Below are 21,124 nucleotides of genomic sequence, written 5' to 3'. Positions count from 1 at the left end.
GGAAAGTCTGTAGTCTCTCTTGATAAACACTGGGGTTTGATGGGCTCCAAATCATCTAAAAGTGTCACCATTCATGATTTGCCATGCCATCTCTCCTCCACTGGGAGAATACTTTCATATCTCAGAGTAGCTCGTCGTAAACTGTGGCTATCAGAAAGAACAAAGGGAGCAAACCTGAGAATGGGATGTGGTGGTGTCATCCACAGCAAAACGGATGATAAATTAAAGATTCCTCACAGAAAAATAGTTGAGTCCTGAAGGATGGTCCACATCACGATTTTTGACAACCAGAAAGTCATTTTTTTTTTTTTTGAGGAAGATTAGCCCTGAGCTAACATCTGCTGCAAATCCTCCTTTTTGCCGAGGAAGAGTGGCCCTGAGCTAACATCCATACCCATCTTCCTCTACTTTATATGTGGGACATCTACTACAGCATGGCTTGCCAAGCGGTGCCATGTCTGCACCTGGATCTGAACCGGCGAACCCCAGGCCACCGAGAAGTGGAACATGTGAACTTAACTGCTGCTCCTCTGGGCTCGTCCCAAGAAAGTCATTCTCGTAAGTAACATAGTTCAGATTGTAAGCCACTCTGAAGACATATTACATATTAAATAATTTAATTAATATTAGGAAAAAGAATTAGGCATTTAGCAACATGGAAGAGAAAATTATGCTTAGAAAATTGAATTTCAACTGGTTCAATAAACTGCATTCAGGTATAGATATTTTACATAAATATAAATTAACAAGAGTATTGTTCAGAAACACTGAACTCCAGTACCAATTACCAGGAAAATTAGCTCATGAGAGACCACTTATTGGTACACCTTATCGGTATATTTATGCCTTCAGGGTGAAGAGACAATTTACATTTTACCTTCTACTCTGAATGTACATTGCAATTATGGCTCAAATCAGAAAGTGGGGCTTTGGTGCCTTCAAATATTTATATATATAAACTTTGAGCAACAAATGAAGACTGTACATTTACCGCATCCTAAGTTTCTACAGTCCTCCTATGCCTGGAAGAAAGAAAATAGTTTTGGATTTAAATGCCTCATACAACTATTCAAAGTGGAAGTTCAATTCATTTGAGAAAGTTTGATAACATTTTTCAGTAGTGTTGGGAAAGCCAAAGTTCATTTATTCTAGATTTAGGAATCTGACCCATTCTTTTCTCACAATTTTCTCCTGTTTCACCATCGTCTTGTGTAGGTCAAGGTCAAAATAAAGGGCAAAGCAATCCTTCACCTATTGCAACTCTGAAAATCAAAAGTTGTTGGAAATATATTGTTTTTGAGGGCTGCAAAAGAACTGTGGCATGGGAACCCACCTTCATATCACTGAGGGAGAAAGTTGAATGAGTGAGTCCTTGGTGCAAAATGAGTGGGCACAATGACCCTGGTCCCCACGGTTTAATGTCTCTTTTTAATTTCTATATCAAATTAAGCAGGATTGCAAAAGTTCATTGTTTCAACTTTTTGCAAGTTCCCCAGGCTGTGAGTAATCAGGAAGTACCAGCCATTTTTGGAGACATCTTGTTAAGTTGGCTTTTTCCAACACAGTTTGCCAGGGACAGGTTCCTCCTCTGCGAGACACTATGACATTCATGACACAATTCCTCAACAAAGACTGATTCACAATGACGGGTGCAGGTTGCTGTTCCACTTAAGACAACATGTATGCATGGTCACGATTCTTTGAACTCTTGGAAGAATGTTCATGACTTTGCACATGATCTTGCAGTGGGGCATACGTGTGATGGTACTTCATGTGCCTTTTCATTTGGCAAAAAGTTTATGCTTTCTCTATTAGAGCAGTGATGGGATTACATTTTCCTATTCTCTGATATGGACAATATATATGGGTTTTCCCTGCTATCTGAAAGTGGAGCATTCTTGTGAAACCTTTCTTAAACCAACATGGCATAAAGCAAAGAAGCAATCACCATTAATTTATATGGGAAAATTTTTTCAGTGTTCCCAGAAGCAAAAAGTAACCTACCAATTCATACCAAATAACAAATAAAACCTAAAAATAACACTAACATATAGTAAAAGCAGGAATTATATGATAAACACACAGCCTGTATAAAATAGAAATATTGGAGGTACACTCTACTTTCACTTACCAGATTTGGGAAGACAGCAAGCACACTGGAAGAGCGACAGGTGGTGGTGGAGATGGTGTGTTAGGCTAGGTCGTCAGAGGTCAGGGTGGTGGGAAGTACAGGAGATGGGGTGTAGGAGAGAGAGGAAGAGGGTCATCTATTAACATGTCACCATCATCTGAATCCATCAGGGCAGGCAAGTCACTAACGTCTATATTTTCTTCTCTGTCTGCCTGCCTCCGTGTCGAAGGTTGAGGTTTCTCCCCTGCTGTGGCTGATGCGAAAGTGTTGAAATATCACAGCATGCTTGACTGCCTTCATCTCTGGTGGATCTCATTTCTCCTTCACCATTATCACCTCCATTGTTGACGTAAGAAAACTGAAGCTGAGCTCAGAAAGACAAAAATACAGGGGTAAGTCTGTAACATTTTTGTTGATCCACAGGAGGGATTATCCTGGTCAGAGCAATAGGTGGTGACTATAGATGGGGAGGTAGGTGAACCTTGGCCCTCAGAAATTAAGAATCAGCAACTAGAAGCCAACCAGCCTGAGCAGAGACCCAGGAATTGCTCCAAGCCCAAGGCTTCTCTCTTGCTGTCAGATGTTCCTTTTGCACTATGCCAGGCCATCACATCATCATCATCGGCCTAGAACTTGGAGTGTCCCTGTGTCTGGCACGTGGCTGAGGAGAACTTGAGGCTGGAACCCTAAATGACTTAATCGCAAAGTTGAGGAGAGCAAATGAATAGTTCAGCTCACTGATGTGGTTAGTACCCCAGGGATCTAACAGGTTAACTAGAACTCTGTGGTCTAGTGAATGTTTTCTAGGAAAAAAGTGTAGATTTGCAAACAGCAAGCTTACAGGCAGCCTTTTGAGACATGTCATTGGAGAACTGCCTGTGTCCTTTCTGTTTGTTTATTTTTTGGAGATACAAAATCTGTTTTTATTTTCACTTGCATAATTTGGCGCTGTAAAATGAGAAGTGGATGCTGAAATCATTCATTCTTCTGCTAGTCTGGAGGCCCTATGGGAGTAGGAGGCATAGCTTTTTAGTATCAACCATAGAGGCTAGTGTTACAGCTTCAATGGTTGATGATACATTAAAGCAGGAGTTTCAAACTTTAGTGTGCATCAAAATCCCCCAAGAAGCTTATCAAAACAGATTCCAGAGTCCCACTCCTAGAGATGGTGAGGTGGTAGGTCTAGGATGAAGCCCAAGATTCTGCATTTTTAATGAGGCCCAGGTAACGCTGATGTTGCTGGTCTTTGGGCTACACCTCAAGCGTTGTTGTCGTAGAATGCTACTGCAATCTGTCGATTTTATCTGTACTTTGTTCTAGGAGATTCTAGTTTTAGGCATACCATATTGTGTGGGCAGAGAGACCTATCAGATTGCACTTCACGCCCACCCCCCAAACCCTCCAGGCGCCAGTAAGACCCCCTGACGGTTCTTAGATGTCAGTTATTCTTAGGGCCTTAAGCCAATATGACCTGAGATGCAGGCACCCTTGGGACCTCTGAACAGGCTTGCTCAACAACCCTGGGAGTAAGGAAGAAAAGAGGTGTGTCTGGAATACCAAACCATGAAAGTGGTTAGATGTATTTTGCATGGGCACAAAGGTATCAAATTACAGGCTTACTTGGTTTCACCCAATATAATTTTTTTCTGGTTTACAAGGTTGGTCATGCATGCTGTTGGATGGGAGATGAGACATGGCTAAATTAAAGTTGTGTATGATATAGACATCTTTCAGATCTGGCTTGAAATTCAATCAGACCCTAACTGATTCACAGCTTCGTTCTGGGCCTGGCTCTAGCAAGTTGCTAAACATATTGAAGTGCTTATGGAACAGGGGTGGGGCGAGGTAAGGGAGGATGGGTGTGGAAGTCAGATAAGCTTTGGGTAAATATTTCAGTTTTTCTGAACCCTTGTTTTCTCATCTAGAAAGTAGTAATGTCAATGATATATGCTTCTCAGAGTTCGTGTAAGGATTGCATGTAAGCATGTCTAAAAGCAGCCAGTATGGCATCTAAAACATAGTAATGTTCAATTAATATGAGTTTTCTTTTCTTATTTTTCTTAGTGTTTCTTTCCTATAAAATTGGGAGATAATGGAGGTTGAAGAAAGAAAATAAATATTAGATTCTTAGAAACTGCAAAATGGTTTGTCTCCTGGCACACAACTGAATTAGACTTATTTTATTCTTATAAAGGTTAGTGGAACTCCAAGGACTATCTGAGAAATCTAACAACCATTGATGACAGAAATGGCATTATGTTTTCAAAGCAGAAGACATATCTTGGGTGTTAAAGATAACAGGTGGAATATGGGTGGTAAATATTCATATGAAGTCTTTAGTGTTTGACAATGGATCATAGTAACACCTAAAAATCCATACTAAGAAGAAATTATATATACTGTAGTACCCCCTTTCCATGGTTTTGCTTTCCATGGTTTCAGTTACCCATGGGCTGAAAATATTAAATGGAAATTTCCAGAAATAGATAATTCATAGGTTTTAAATTGCACATCCTTCTGCGTAGCATGGTAGCATTCTGATAGCTGCCTCAGTTATCAGATCAAGTGCCACACTATCGCAGGGCTTGTGTTCAAGTTTTTTTACTTAATAATGACCCCAAAGCAAACTTTATTATCAGTTATTGTTGTTAATCTGTTACTGGCCTAATTTATAAATTCAACTTTATCCTAGGTATGTATGTATAGGAAAAAACATAGTATATATAGAGTTTGATACTATCCCCCGTTGCAGGCATCCCTTGGGGGTCTTGGAACATCTCCCCTGCAGATAAGGGGGAAGCTACTGTAATTGAGTGATTTGGGGTCTGACATAACGCAGGATATAGAAAGGAAATGGAACTGGGGGCTGGGTTTTCATTTCAGCTCAGCCCCTAACCAGCCCATGACCTTGGGAAAGTCATTTAACTCATCCTAGCACGTGTGCGCATATGCATACACACACACACACATGCACACACACTCACACAAATGCACACACTCCAAAACCAGCTAAAGTGACTTTTAGCTCAGAAATATAATGCTTTGTTTAAAATCATCAAGGCTATATTTCAGATCCTAAATATTCCCATGCAGAGAAGCATTTCAAAGACAAAATTTGGGGGAAATAAAGCTTTGCTATTGCAGTGCTGATCTTTATGACTGTGGGCAGCAGCTCTTAAGACAGAATTTTTCTGAAAATCTCCACAGGTACCTGATTCCTAGGCTTCTCTGCTGACAGCAGGACATTAGGAGGAGGGTGGGTCACTATATTCTCCCTGGAAGTCAGGTCCCCATTATATTAGCACCATGAAACTGGGACTTTATCTGTCTGGTCACTGCCACATCCCACTATTGGCACAGTGCCTGCCGTGTAGTAAGAACTCAATCAATATTTGTAGACTAAGTGAGACAATGGATGAATGGCAAACAATTCAGGTAATTCAGCCTCAAGAAGGTTGTCCCAGAGAGCCTATACAAATCAAATTGTGAAAATTTCTACCTTTCCTGATTCTGTGCAGACACAGCCCCAATTTCTGCCAGTGCCTGAAAGATAATTACAATAATCATTCATGTCTCCATGTGGAAATAAGGTATAACATTCAGACTTTCCCAAGGTGCATTATCACACATACTTCATTTTGGAAAGACTGATATGGAAAATTAGCAGCTCCACCACAAGGCTAATGGGAAATATAGGCAAAGCATTTGAAGCAATGGAAAATAAGAAATTCTCTTCATCATGATCAATGAAAGGTGTATAGGAGAAGGCCATGCATGGAACCACACTCCACGTTAAGCAGCACCTATCACCACACTTTGTTCAAAATGCTTTTTCTCTTCCTTTACTTAGTTGCTTTGCCTTTAAAAAATAGACTTTGAGTATAAATTATGTACCTGATATTATAATAAATAGTATGGTGATAGATAATATAAGACATTTTTTACACAGAAGAACTGCAAAGTCAGTTGGGGACATAGACGCATGCACACAAATCTACGAATGGAGGGTCTGATGGTGCCCATACTAAGTAGGGAGAGGCCTAATTACTAAGATTTCTGAAATGTGCAAGTAAAGAGTAAAGAGCTAAGATAGTGGGTAGTGGAAGACTGGGGAGTTGGTAAAGCATATCATAATGAAGAGATCAAAGGTGAGCTAGAACATATACGAATATCTGTGGGGTCGAGTCACCCCAAGGACCATGACGTGGAGAGCACCCAGGATCATCCACAAAGATGTGGCCTTTATGGTGACTAATGATGATAGTAGCTGTTAGGTACAGTAGAAGCAGCGCTAGTTTTGGATTCTAAAGATGTACATTGGAAATCCAGCTCTGCCGCTTACCATACAACTAACCTTGAGCCAAATTTATGAGCCTTAATCTTCCAGTCTGTGAAATAGGTTGGCCAGTATCTATCTCAGGGGGATCTTCAGAGGACCGGTAACTTATAAAGCAAGAAGCACTTTGTCGGCACACAAGGTATACAAGAAATCTTATCATGTTAGTGCATGAATGAAGGTTACAGATGGAAGCTAAAATAAAGTCACATTGAGAAGTCTGCAGATTTGGCCAGAGGGTTTGGTTCAACCAGTTTTGACAATGTTGCGTCAAGGAGGTCACATATCTCCAGGACTTCCATAACACAGATAATCAGGGAGTCAAATAATCCTAACATCCATTCTCGCCCTGTTTCAGCACAACGTGTTTAGCTTCCATTTGAATAGTTAACCTGCTCAGCGCAGAGAACTGAATCAGATAATGCAGTCCTCGTTATTTTTATTTTTTGGACCAATTCATTTTGGCTGGTGATATTGAGTAAAATAAGCAAATAACTGCCAAATTTCCACTGAGCTTGGTGGAAACATATACACAGATCTTAGCTGTGAAGGAGGGTGATCTGGGAGGAGAGGTATGGTTAAAGGATGAGAAAATTTCTAGGAGAAGAGGCAGGGGGTCTCTTGGGTTGTTCTATTCTTGGAGAATTTCCACCATGCGCAATCAGAAAAACGTGTGCATCTGTCTATGCTTCCTATTTAAGTTGCCACGCTATTATCTGCAAGCTCCTTGGATTCAGCTCCACTTCCACCTTCTAAACGACTTCTGAACCTGGCTCACACCTTTCTTTGCCCTCTAATATTAATGGTAACAAGAGCTACCAGCCAAGGCATTTTATTTTACTGTTTACAAGGCATTTTTCCTTAATTATTCATTTGAGTCCCCTAAGAACCATGAAAGGTTGGCATTGATTTCACTGTACAAATGAGGAAAGAGCTTTAGTAGGGATAGGGGAAAATAGGGAAGGGGAAGAATAGAAATCAATAGTGGAAAGAGGAGGGCAGGCTCCTAGAAGTGGAGGAGACCATGGGAAGGCAGACAGTCCCATGGAGGGCTGTGTTTTGGTGATGATGAATTGTGTGGTATGTTCTGAGCTTGGGGTTTGTTCCTTCTTCCTTGACGGCCACAATCAAAGCTCAAAGGATTAGTGCAATTTTGACTTGGCTAGAAAATGGCCTAGTCTTGGGTTGTACATCCCTCTGTCCCATCATGCCTAGAACCTTACCCCTCTTATCTAAGCTAGACCTGCTTTCTCCAAAGCACACCCTTGGGTGTAAGAGGGGCAAGGGGATATGATGGTGCATCAAAAAAATATTGATTGTAGAAAAAAATCCATACAAAGAAGAAGAACACATTCAAGGAGCAGTGATGGGAGCAAACAAACACAAAGAAGCCAGGAACTTGTCAAATGATAATCTATCGCTGCTCAAATGCACATCTCAGGAACAAACGTGCTTTGCTTTCACTGTAGTCCTTAACGGCTCTATGTCCATCTATGTGGACTCATTTCTTAAGCTCCTTTCTTCTGATATTTTCAAAATGTTTAAGAAACGAATTATCCTTCTGTAAACACCAAGGACAGATGGTCCTAGGAAAGTGCTGACTGAGTATTCTACAAAGCGTGTAAGTAGTAACCCGGTGCTACCACTCCTTTGTCGTCTTTGTATTAGTCTTAACGGGATATATTTATCTTTAAGCTCCTGTTTCTCACTCAGAATGTTTAATCAAGATGAGCATCTTGTCCCTCTGAATTCTCATTTCACCTTTGTCCTCTTTTGTCCTCTAGTTAGGAGATAAAAGTTAGGACACATAGGGAAACAGTCCTGTGGCTCTTTATGGCAAAATTGGTTTACGTATTCACATCTGTCTTAGTCTGCTCAGTCTGCCATAAAAAAATATCAGAGATTGTATGGCTTTAGGTTGAATAACAGAAATTTATTTTTTCACGGTTCTGGAGGCTCGGAGTCCAAGATCAAAGTGCCAGCAGGGTTGGTTTCCAGTGAAACCTCTCTTGCTGGCTTGCAGAGGATCTCCTTGCTGTGTCCTCACAGGCCTTTCCTCAGTGGAAAGAGAGAGATCTCTGGCGTCTTTTCCTCTTCTTATAAGGACTCTAGTTTTATAGAATTAGGGGCGCACCCTTATTACCTCATTTAACTTTAATTAACTGCTTAAAGGTCTTCCAAATACAATCACATTGGGGGTCAGGACTTCAACCCATGATTATGGGCGGGTGTACAATTCAGTCCATTGCAACATTTGAAGACAAAAAATATGACCCACAGACAAACTTTCTTGAATATTCCATCTCAAGGCCAGCCAACAAGAGTGGCCCTTCACCTTTCCTCCTTTCTATTATCCTTCCCTTTCCACTCTCAGCTTATGGCTGAATTCCATTCCTCTTCCAACGTAAATCACCTTTTAAATCTGAAACAGCCCGGAAGTGGTTGTTACCTTGTGATAACCTAAGCAGCCATCCCAGAGTGAAGGGAGGATGATTTGGTCACCTGAGGAGAAAACACAAGAGCTTCAAAGCTCTCTAGGTTTGGGGGCTTTGGTATTTATCTTCCTCCTTTCTCATTATGAAAAAAAAACAAGAGATGAAGGCTAGACAGAGTCATTGGGTATGCAGCGAGACTTGGTGGAAAACAGATCCAGACACTAGAGAGAGGCATTGTGTGGAAGGTGGTGAACGGTAGTAGGGGTATGTGAGGGTGTGAGGAGGGCTTCATCTTGGGCTGTGGTCTGCAGGCCAGAATCTAGTTAAACCTTGGTATGGACAACAGGATTCTTTCAGTGAAAGGGTGGAGAAGCCAGATGAGCAAAAGCTTTTTCTCTGGAGGAGAGGAGGGGGCTCATAGTGCTGAGGGTAGCCAGGGGCTCAGTCAAGAGCAGCACTGTCCCCATAAATAACTACAATATTGGCCGCCGCTACTGTTTGTTTTTATTAACCCTTGTATCATTCCAAATCCGGATAATATCTTTAAGGACTCACACAGTTTCTGATGTATGGCTCTCTGGTTTCTAGCTTGTACTATCATGAGACAAAGAAAGTAGAGAAATTACGTGAGAGAAAGTTTTTTTGCCTCTATGTGATGATATGGATTACTGACCTCAAATCCTCCTTTCTTCATTTAACCTTGGAAAGATAAAGAAAAATGTTGATTTTAGAAAATGAATGAAGAGAACTGGGAGACAAGAATTCCAGAAACATCTAGTCTTTATTCACTCTTGTGTTCTTGTCCCAATTCTACCACATTATAATGATTAGGATGCCTTGAAACCTGCTTAAAATGTCAGCATTTATTATTTAACACCTTTTCTAAAATGCATGATTCTATCTTGGGCAAATAATAAAACCTTTGCTCATTTATGTGCACATGGACTCCCAGAATCAATCCTTCTGGATGCTGATTCTTCTAAAAAAACGGTGACCATAAATAAAAGAGATGCAGGATGTAAGATGCACAGAATTTTCTTTTGCTTTCGTAGAAAATACTTTCTATAAGTTTATTCCATTACTGACACATTTAGGATTCATTTTCCTAAAACAAAGGACAATACGTTTTCATGGAGATCTCTAGACTTTTAGTTATGGAAGCTTGATTACGTCATGTCACGTTGGTACAATTTTTCCACCAACTCCTCGTCGTCACCTCACTGAAGAGCGTCACTAGCTTAGGTCTTCTGCCATCCCACTGCATGCTCCTTGTCAGTCTCCTTTGCTCTTTTGCCTCATCGCCCTGAATGCTAAATGCAGGGGGCTCCCAGAATGCACTCCCAGCACAGCTTTGCTATTAATACTCTCTCCCTATTGGATCTCATCCAGTTCCTTTGCTTTGTGATGGTTCCCACAATTAGATGCCTTGTTCCAACTTCCCCCACCCCCAACTTAGGCTCATTTTTCCAATGCCTGTTCAGTGTATCCACTTTGAGACTAAAAAGGCATCTCAAACAAAACATAGCCAAAATTCAATTATTGATTTCCCTCCCAAATCTCTTTCTCCTGTGGTCCTTTCTACATCAGTGATTGGCAAGTCCATTCTTCCAGTTACTTGGGTCAAACTCTCAGACTTATTCTTGACGTTCTCTCACTCCTTACATCCAATCCATTAGAGAAACATGTTGCCTTACCTGCCGGATTTATCTGGACTCTCAACACTTCTGCCCATGATTGCTATGAGCTGAGTTTGCACCATTAACAGCAATAAATCTGTAACTCTTCCTCCTTTGCTCACTCCTAGCCACTTATAGTCTATCCACAAAAGCCAGAGTATTCTTTTAAGATGCAATATCACATCCTACTCTGTCTCTAACCCTCCACTGACTTAATTTTTTTGAAAGAAAAATCTATGGTCCTATGAATCTAGTCATTTTTTTAGCTAAGTTCAATTCCTACCACTTTCCTTATCACTTACTCCAGTGCAGCCCAGCTGATCTCCTTGTTGCTCCTTTAATATGCTTCTGCCTCAGGGCCTCTGCACACACTGCACTCCCTCAAATTTCTTCCTACAGGAACACACCTCGTTCCTTCAAGTCACATAAACCTCTGCTCAAACGTCACCTTATCAAAGACACCTTCCCTAATCACTCTACCTAAAGTAGAACCCCTGCCCTTTCCCTCTTGATTCCTTCTCTGTCTTATTTTACCACACAGGCCTTATTTACACCTGATATATATATTCTATTTACCTTTTTATTGTCTACCTCCCCCACTAGGGTGTCAGATCCCTGAGAAAAGGCACTGTGAGTGTTTATTCATTGATAGATCTCCAGTGCCTATAGCAGTGCCTGGTTCACAGTAGTTAATCAGTAATGAATAAATTGCCCCATTTCTTTCTTTCTTTTTTTTGTTGAAGAAGATTAACCCTGAGCTAACATCTGTGCCAGTCTTCCTATACTTTATATGTGGGTCACCACCACAGCATGGCTGATGAATGGTATATAGATCTGTGCCTGGGATCCAAACCTGCGAACCCAGGCTGCTGAAGTGGAGTGTGCAGAACTTAAGTGCTACACCATGGGGCCAGGCCCCTATTTCTATTTTTTATATGTAACAGCCTCCATATTCTCATAACAATAAAGACAAGTTCACAGGAATGGGAACCAGAGGGAAATCAGAAAACCAGCCTTGGAAAAAGATTATTTTAAGCCTTGACCCTCAAATTGTGGCATCCCCTGGAAGCTTAGTTTGCTGGAAATGAAGATTTTCAGGGCTCATCTCAAACCTAATAGAAGATACTTTTTAGTTAAATTAGTTAATTCAAAGCAAAACTTGATTTTAATTTTTCCAGGCCTCAGTGGTATCATCTGACCTGCTTTTGTGGGCATCTGGATGGCTGGGCTGTAGCTGCACGGACCCCTGTGTACCTTGGGCCAGGTTTGTACTTCGATGTTGAAATAGGCAGGGCACAGAAAGCTGAATTCTAACAAGATTCTTGAGTAACTTGTATGCACAAAGGAGTGGGAAGTGTGGCCCTTGAGTTCCCAAATACACCTCTGTCTTTCCGCAATGAGTCACCTGTCCTGTTTGAACAAGATTACAGCTTGCCTGGTATCTGACACCAACTGTCTTTCTGTATCATCTGCTTTCCAGACCTTGTGCCTTACAAATGGCCGATAAATGAGACAAGTGATTTGCTTCGGGGAAACTAATAAGACCAGGCACCTTGCTGTCTTCAGTTTTTGACATGGGAAAGACCCCGCCCAGAAGAGTCTGCAGGGGCAAAATTATCACTCACAAGATCACGGTCCCCCGTGAAGAAGAAGGCTGCCAATCTGAGCCAAAATAAGAGTTCATCGAGAATCACCACAGGCACAGCCTTCCCACAGGGGTGATCTGAGAAGACAGACACTTTGTGCCATGGAGCTTAACGTTCACATAGGCGGAAGGGAGACTGTCTGGTTGCATTACATTGTACCTCATTCCTCTCTCGAATTGTCTTGCAAAGAGCATCTCCTCTCCAGGTAGCTGCTGTAATTAGTATATTATTATCTTGTCATTGTTCAAATCTGGTTTGCTAAATCATTCTGAACTTCCCTGACAGTCTGGTGATGTAAGGTCAGAAAATAACATTTCATACTTGTCTTAGGCCAATTTTCCTAGAAGCAAAGCCTCAGAAGAGGATTTGAATGCTTAAAGTCAGCCTGATTCCCACAGGGAGCTCTGGAGCATTCAGGGCCCAGAGACAAGGTCCCACCTTGAGGCAAAGAGGGTGGTCATTTTTACCCTTTTATCAGTAAGCTGCCAGCTGTCCCCAGAAATTGTGTATAAGTGAGGCAACTCATAGATCATGGGCAATTCTCAGGGTAAGGAAGGCAGTAGTAGAGGGCAACTTAGAATATTTATTAATAACTATGCATCCATAGCCCCTTTCTGAGGAGTAATCCTTCATCTAAATCAGAAATCTGTCCGGTTATCCCAGGCAAAAAGAAAAAACAACAGCTTCCAATGTTAGATATTAACTCTTTAATTACCATTTGCTGTTTCAAATGCAATGTAAATATGAACTTCTTTAATCCTCATAACAACCTAGCAATTTAAGTGTTATTGTTATTTCCATTTTATTGGTGAAAAAACTGAGGCATTAAAAGCTTAGGAAATTTGCCCAAAGTACGCAGCAGAGGCATGCTTCAGTCTAGGCAGCTGGCTCCAGAATCCTTATTCTTAACCACTCGGCTATGAGACACCAACTGGATACTCACCACTTTGAGGGTAGGTACATCATCATAAAACCTCGCTCCATGCTTTACACATAGTAGATGCCCATTTTATGTTGGCTAAATGAACCAAGTGAATGAAGAGAAACAAGGTGGATAAAAATATGAATCCCTTTGATCTTGTTCACATCAGCTTTCACTATACAACAAAACGTCCTAAAACTTCGTGGCTTAAAACAACAAACATCAATTTAGCTCTCAGTTCTGGGGGTTAGCCCACGTTGCTAACAGCCTTGCAGTTCTCCTGTTCTTGCTGGGCTCATTCTCGCAGTCTGTGGTCAGCTGCCAGTTATCTAGGCAGCTGCACCTCTTGCATCGGTCGTCTAAAAGCTGGAGTGACGAGGTAAGTGGGCCATGTGTCTCTCATCATCTAGCTGGCTATCCTGGGCTTGTTTAACTAGCATTTTGGAAGTGTTCCAACATGGAGAATAAAAGCACGTAAGGGGTCTTGAAACCTATACTAAGAATTGGCACACCATCACTTCTGCTGCGTTCTATTGGCCTAAATGAGTCACCAGGCCGCCTCAGATTCAAAGGATGAAGATGACTTCATATTTTGACGGGAGGAGCTGCAAAGTCACATCTCAAAGGCCTAAGGGAACTGGGAAGGGAAGAATTTGCAATCATTTTTGCCTTTACCAGAGCTTTCATTGTGCACCTGTTAGTTATGTGAATATAAAATCTAAACCCTTCCTTCACATTTAGTGCTTCTTTTATGTATAAAATTTGATAATATTGGATTAGGAAACTTAGAAACCAAATCACTACTGTTAATTGGCTAGGAAAAAACCAATGTACACATCTCAAACAAGAAGACTGCCTCTGGATGCTGTTTTTTCCTATGAAAATATCTTATCAGTAGTTCTATAGTCCTACAATAAATCTCTATTTTAATCAAGGTTAAAATAGATTAAAATGTTATACAACGTAATTTGAGTCTCCCATCCACTCATCCTCGTACCTAGTCTTATTCTCCAGAGTGACTAATCTCAAAAGACATCTGTATTTCCTGACATCCTCTCCGTGAATGGGGGCATATGGATTGTACATACTGTCCTCCACTTTGCTTTTTCACTTAGCACTGTATCTTAAAGATATTTCCTTATTAGCACAATTTTAACTCATTTTTAAAAAACAGTTTAGCAGTCCCTCTGAAGTCCAAGAACATGCCATAGATAATTTACTTATTCCCTTACAGATGGTTATTTTTACTGCTTCCAGATTTTCTGCTCCTACAGACAATGATGGGGAGTAAATTCTTTTGCATATTTCTTTGGACTCACTTATGAGAGAATATCTAGGAAAATTTAAAGAGTAGAATATATCGGTTAAAAACGGCCTTTTAAAATTGAAAGATACTGATAAAATGAAATGAAGGTGTGCCAAGTTTAGCAATTTTAGACTCCTCTAAACGGTGCATGAGAGTAGGGTTTTTCCACATGCTGAAGACAGTATATACTAGCAAATAACTAAATTTTTATCACTCTTCAACTATTGGCAATTTTAGAGGTGACTATGGTCATATCTGGTTATTTAGTTGCCTATCTTTAAAAATAAATGAGGTTGTGTATCTTTCCATAAATTTATAGGTAATTTATATTTAATTTTGTTAAATGCCTATTCATATTCTTAACTTTTTAAATATTTTGTTGTCGATCTTACAAGAAAACGCTTACATAAAGCTTTTGAAAAATTTTAGTTATTGTGGTAAGAACACTTAACGTGAGTTCTACCCTTATAACAGAGTTTTAGGTGTACGTTATTGCTCACTACAGGTACAATGCTATACAGCAGATCTCTAGAGCTTGTTCATGTTGTTTAGTGGAATCTTATGCCCCTTTATTAGTAATTCTCCATTTTCCCATCCCCACATTCCCTGGTAACCCCCATTTCACTCCTCAAGTGTATGAATATGACTATTTAGATATCTCATATTACTGGAATCATTCAGTGTTTGTCTTTCTCTTACTAGCTTATTTCACTTCGCATGGTGTCCTCAATGTTCATCCATTTTGTCACATACTGCAGAATTTCCTTCTTTCTAATGGCTAAATAGTATTCTAATTGCAGTTATACATCCCACTTCCTTTATCTATTTATCTGTTTAGCTTGTTTACACATCTTGGCTATTGTGAATAGTGCTGCCAGGAACATAAGGGTGCTAATATCTCTTCAAGATCTTGATTTAAATTCTTTGGATAAAAACTCAGAAATGGAATTGCTGGATCATATGGTAGTTTTCTTTTTTTAAAATTTTTTGAGGAACTACCATACTGTTTTCCACAGAGGCTGTACCATTTTGCATTCCCACCAATAGTGTGCAAGAGTTCCAGTTTCTCCATATCCTTGACAACACTTTTGTCTTTTTATTGTTGCTGTTGTAGTACTGTTTTTGTTTTTGTTTTAAATTGCGGTAACATTGGTTTATAACTATCTTCTATTGTTTTTTTTCTTGAGGAAGATTGCCCCTGAACTAATATCTGTGCCCATCTTCCTCTATTTTATTTGTGGGACACCTGCCATAGCACGGCTTTATAAGTGATGCATAGGTCTGCACCCAGGGTCTGAACCAGGGAACCATAGGCTGCCGAAGCAGGGTGCGTGAACTTGACTACTACGCCAACGGGCCGGCCCCCAACTATATTATGTTTTTTTGATAATCCCATCCTGGCAGATGTGAGGTCAAAATTACAAAGTTTAAGCCTTTTATATTATAAAGAAAATTAACTTTTTTATCTATGATAGATATTACTACTGTTTTTTAAAATCTACTTTATTGGTAAGTATAATATGCACATAGGACAATGCACTGATCTTAAACATACAGTTCAATCAATTCTGGCAAATACCTGCACCTATATAACCATCACACAAATCAAGATAAAGAATATTTAGTAGTCCATAAATTCCCTTATGCCCCTTTCTAGTCAATCACCTCACACTCTCACAGAGACAACCACTGTTCTGACTTCTAAGAAGACAAATTAGTTTTGCCTCTTCTTGACTTTGATATAAATGTAATCATACAGTATACATTCTTTTGCATGTGGCTTCTTTATTCAATGTATTTTTTTAATATTCAACAATGATATTTTCTTTATCACTAGTTTGTTGCTTCTTGTATGGCAGTAGTACTTCATTGTGTTTTCCTACTGAAATTTGTTTATCTGTTCATCTGTTGATGGACATATAGGATATCTTGTGTTTTGTGCCATTGTGAATTAGGCTGCTATGAATATTCTTGCACAAGTTACTTTGCACACACATTTATTTCTCCTCAGTGGCTACCTAGGAGTGGAATAGCTAAGTCATAGGGTAGATATATTTCTAATTTTATCAGGGATTGCTAATTTCCAAAGTGATTACACCATATCATACGTCTATTAGCAATGCAGGAGATTTCCAGGTGTTCCACATGTCAACACTTAATATTTTAAGTCTTTATAATTCTAGATATTTTGACATGTGTATTTAATGTAATTTCCTTGTGATGTTGTTTTCATTTAGTATATAATTAATGATGATCATCATCTTTTCATGTGTTTGTTGGCCTATCATTTATCTTTTGTGAAGTGTTTTGTGAAGTTCAAGTGTTTTGTCTATTTTAAAGCATTTCACTTTATTTTAGTCTTGATTTCTAGAAATTCTTTACTTACTCATGATTGAGACCTTTGTTATATACAGGCATTGCACATATTTTCTCCCAGTGTGTGGTTTGCCTTTGTATTTTCGTAATGGTGTCTTTGTTGATTAGCAGAGGATTTTAGTTTTCATAAGATCTTATTTGGGAATTTGTTTCTCCTGTGGTTAGTATTTTTATGTTCTTTCTAAGAAATCTTTATTTTCTCTTCTTCTATGAGTTGTTTCAAATTAATTTTGGCAGATGGTATGAGATAGGGATCAAAGATAATTTTTTTCTATATGGAAATGCATTTGTTCCAGCACCATTTGTTGAAAAGTTTTTTCCCATTAAATCAACTATATATCTTGGTTCTATTTCTGAGCTTTCTATTTTATTCTGTGTCATACTGGTGTATCCTTAAAAAAAGTCACACTGTATAAATTACTGTCGCTTTTTAGTAAATCTTGAAATCATGTAGAGTAATTCCTCTGATTTTATCCTTCTTCAAAATTGTTTTGCTATCCCAGATTTTTTAAACTTTCATATGGATTTTAAAATCAGCTTATCAATTTCTAGAAGAATGGTTCCTAAAACTTTAATTGAGATTGTATTGAATCTATAGATTAATTTTGGGAAAATTGATATCAATAATTTTGAATCTTTCAATCCATGAACATAGTATGCCTCTCCACTTATTTAGGTCTTTAGTTTCTCACAGCAATATTTTGTCATTTTTGGTATAGAAGTCTTGCATGTCATCCACTGATTTTGTTACTAGAATTCGATTTTGATGCTATGTAAATGGAATTGTTTTAAATTATATTAACAGCTGAATAAATTCCATTCCTAATTTGCTAAGACGTTTAATTATACATGGGTATCAAATTTTACCAGATGATTTTCTTTACCTATTTAGATGATCATATTTATATTATATTGATTTAGCAGGTTATATTCATTGCTTTTCAAATGCTAAATCGACTTTGTATTCCTTAGATAATCCCTAATTGGTCATGGTTTATACAGTTTGAAATCAATTTACCACAGCTTTGTAAAAAATATTTGTGTCTGGGGCCAACCCTGGTGGCCTAGTGGTTAAGTTCAGCACACTCTGCTTTGGTGACCTGAGTTTGAGTCCCAGGTGTGGACCTACACCACTCTGGTAATGGCCGTGCTGTGCTGGTGGTCCACATACTAAAAAATAGAGGAAGACTGGCACAGATGTTTGCTCAGGGTGAATCTTCCCCAGCAAAATAAGAAAAATGTATGTCTGGGTTAATGAAGGATATTGGTCTGTAAATTTTTTTTCATGTTTTGATATCAAGGTTATGCTGGCCTCATAAAATAAGAATATTACCAATAACTTGCACCTACTAGCTACAGTTGCTTTATATATAATGTATATATAGATATAACGTATATAAAAATATATATACACACACACACAGATATATATGAACTTTGAAAAGACAAATTGGAGCAAGAAAAATTTAATCCTGTAAGATTACATATAAGATGATATTGATTATAAATTTGAATATTCTATATTTAATTACTTTACTCTTTGTTTATGTTAGTTTTTATGTTTTCATTTAAAGACATAATAAATTAACGTATAAAGTTTTATATAACAGTTAAACAGTTTGATTTTTGCATTTTGAATACTCATACAAGAAAATCGTAAATTAGACATGACAGAACACATATGTATCCTTGTCTTTTAACATTTTTGTAATCTAATGCCTTGTCTCCACCCTTTGTTCCTTGACCCCAACTAGAAGAAGAAAATCCCTGAAAATTATAGAAAACTATTTCTTCAAAGAAATCATGAAGAAAAAATTATGAAGCAACCCTTCTAAATACTACAAAGTCTTGAGCAAGATGGGAGGCAATATAAATTCTACATGGCACTTACCATGATAGTGCTATTTGGAGCCAAATACAGATGTCCTGCATTCTAAGCATCATCTGTCTGAAAAGTTCATCCAAATATTCATTGGTTATGGTGATGTGATTCAGGACCACAGGAGGTTCAAAAAGGAGACTAAGAATTTCCTCTGGAGTTCACATTCAACCATAGATTTCAAGGGTAGATAAGGAAATCACATGAGTAGCCACAACAGTGGTAGTAACCAGAACAAAAACCAAAATGAGCACAAAAATGAAATTGCAGACTATCCTCAGATTCCTCCAGAGCAGCACTCAGTATTGGCACCCAGGGACAACGTTCTAAGGGGTAGAAAATATAGCCTCAAAAATTAGTACCCAGATGTATTTTATTCAGATATAATGGAAACATACAGATAGGTTTGAGCATGCAGTATTGGAGATCAGAACATTAATAAACCATGCTTATTAAAAAAAAAAGTCAACCTAAAAATAAATCCAAGTTTAAAATCAGGAATTGGGGAAAAAAAGAAATCATGGTGAAAAGAGGAGTGCTAGACGTTGAACCCACTCAATTTTAAAACCCAGATCAAACAATAACCACTGTATTGACTACAAATCTTTTTAGCAAAGTAAATCTAGTATATAAATGCTAAATATGTATTCATAAATATGTAAATAACAAAGATTGGGAGGGGAGTTTGAAGAGGATGTACTAATTTTCTCATTTTTCACAGAAAGAAGTCAATAGAGCTTGTCTAAATTTAAAACATAAGGTTAAAAACAATACTCCAACATCTTGAGGCCTGCCCAGTGGCGTGTAACGGTTAAGTTCTCGTGTTCTACTTCAGTGGCCCAGGGTTTGCGGGCCTTGATCCCAGGTGCAGACCTACACACCACTTATGAAGCCATCCCGTGGCAGACGTCCCACATACAACGTAGAGGAAGATGGGCACGGATGTTAGCTCAGGGCTAATCAACCTCAAAAAACAAAAATACTCCAACATCTTAAAGTATCTCTAATCTAATTTATTGATTTCAGATTGCTCTTTTGGCAATTAATGTCAAGTGGTGAAGAAACTTTTATCTGAAGCTCAATATTCCTTAATTTTGATGGATTTCTGCCCCCTACTTTTGGTTAACTGTAATTAAATTTTAATTAAAAGTCTAAGTAAGCTAGCCTTATGGTATAATAATTATCCTTCTAAAATAATTTATATTTATTTATGTGATTATTATTTAGATGGAGATATTTATATAGACATGCTTGAAATAATAGTCCCTAAATGTTAACAATGATTATTTCTAAGTGGTAAGATATAGAGAAATTTTGAAAATATTTTCTTTGTGTTTTTCTGAATTGTCTGATTTTTCTTTTGTATCCAGCTTGTATAATACTTGCCTTACCTATAGATAGGTCATTCTTCTAAAAATTGATTATGGAAATTAAAGTAAATAATATATGACAATAAATACAAACTGGAGATCACCATAGTCAAAGACTTAAAAATGTACATGTATAAAATAATACTTCAATAGAAAAAGGACAAAGAACAAAAACAAAAGGTGGAATGCTAGTGACGAATACATTAAGAATAAATAGTGCAGCTTCTCTAGTAAACAAAGAAATTCAAATTCAAATCAGCTAACTTTCTTTTTCTGTCTTGCTAGTAAAGGATTATTGAGATAGCCTTCTCACAAGCTGGTAGTGGAAGTATAAATGGATATAACTTATCTAGAATGCAATTTGATAACATATGTCTGAGTTTTAAAAGTATTCATAATCTTTTGTAACTTTAAGAATTTGAGCCTGTAAAAATACTCAAAAATGTGAAGACACTTATGAAAATAGATGTATATTTCACTATTATTTCTAGAAAAGGAAAACAAGAAATAATCTAAAAATCCAACAATAGAAGAGATATTAGAGTCTATAATAAATAATAGTTTCTACTTATTGAGCTTTCATAACATGTCCAATTTTGTCAAGGTGACCTCATTTGCATATGTGACTTCATTTTATCTATACAATGACAGGGAAGTAGGAACAATTCATATTTTACACTTGAGAGATTGCACAGCAGAGAAATTAGCAAACACAGTCGAGATTAGCAAACTTATTCTTGGTAAGGTTTGGATTCAATGTGATTTAAAAAATGAATGTTCCTATATAAAACACATATATATATACTTACTTCCTTTATGGTAATTTTGTGCATCCGTTTTAAATGAAGTGTTCATTTTGTTGAGTCATCATTGAATTGATGTATAAACAGTGCTAGTCAAGAGTAAATGTTATTTCATTAAAATTTGGTTATGGATATCTAAAGACTTGAAAAACTGAGTGCTGAATTCCAGTTTCCAGCTCCTTGTGTTAGGGGCTTGGAAGTCGCTACTCCATACCAACAACAAGTAAAAGTTGAACAGATTGAA

General features: G+C 38.2%; 1 long non-coding RNA gene across 2 annotated transcripts; it reads left to right on the top strand.

Moving 5' to 3' along the window:
- Positions 1-472: 472 nt before the first annotated feature.
- LOC124231862 (uncharacterized) lies at positions 473-19,583 on the top strand. Of its 2 annotated transcripts, XR_006886709.1 has the most exons (5): positions 473-558; positions 2,361-2,523; positions 11,757-11,842; positions 12,059-12,429; positions 18,583-19,583. It is a non-coding gene; the product is annotated as an uncharacterized LOC124231862 (long non-coding RNA). The 2 variants fall into 2 exon arrangements; XR_006886708.1 differs by lacking the exon at positions 18,583-19,583 and having other exon boundaries at positions 12,059-14,370.
- The last annotated feature ends 1,541 nt before the right edge of the window (positions 19,584-21,124 follow it).

The sequence above is a fragment of the Equus quagga genome, unplaced genomic scaffold (genome assembly GCF_021613505.1).
Source record: "Equus quagga isolate Etosha38 unplaced genomic scaffold, UCLA_HA_Equagga_1.0 HiC_scaffold_100_RagTag, whole genome shotgun sequence".
Lineage (NCBI taxonomy): Eukaryota > Metazoa > Chordata > Mammalia > Perissodactyla > Equidae > Equus > Equus quagga.
The sequence above is the reverse complement of the archived record's forward strand: the minus strand, read 5'-3'. Positions and strand labels throughout refer to the sequence as shown.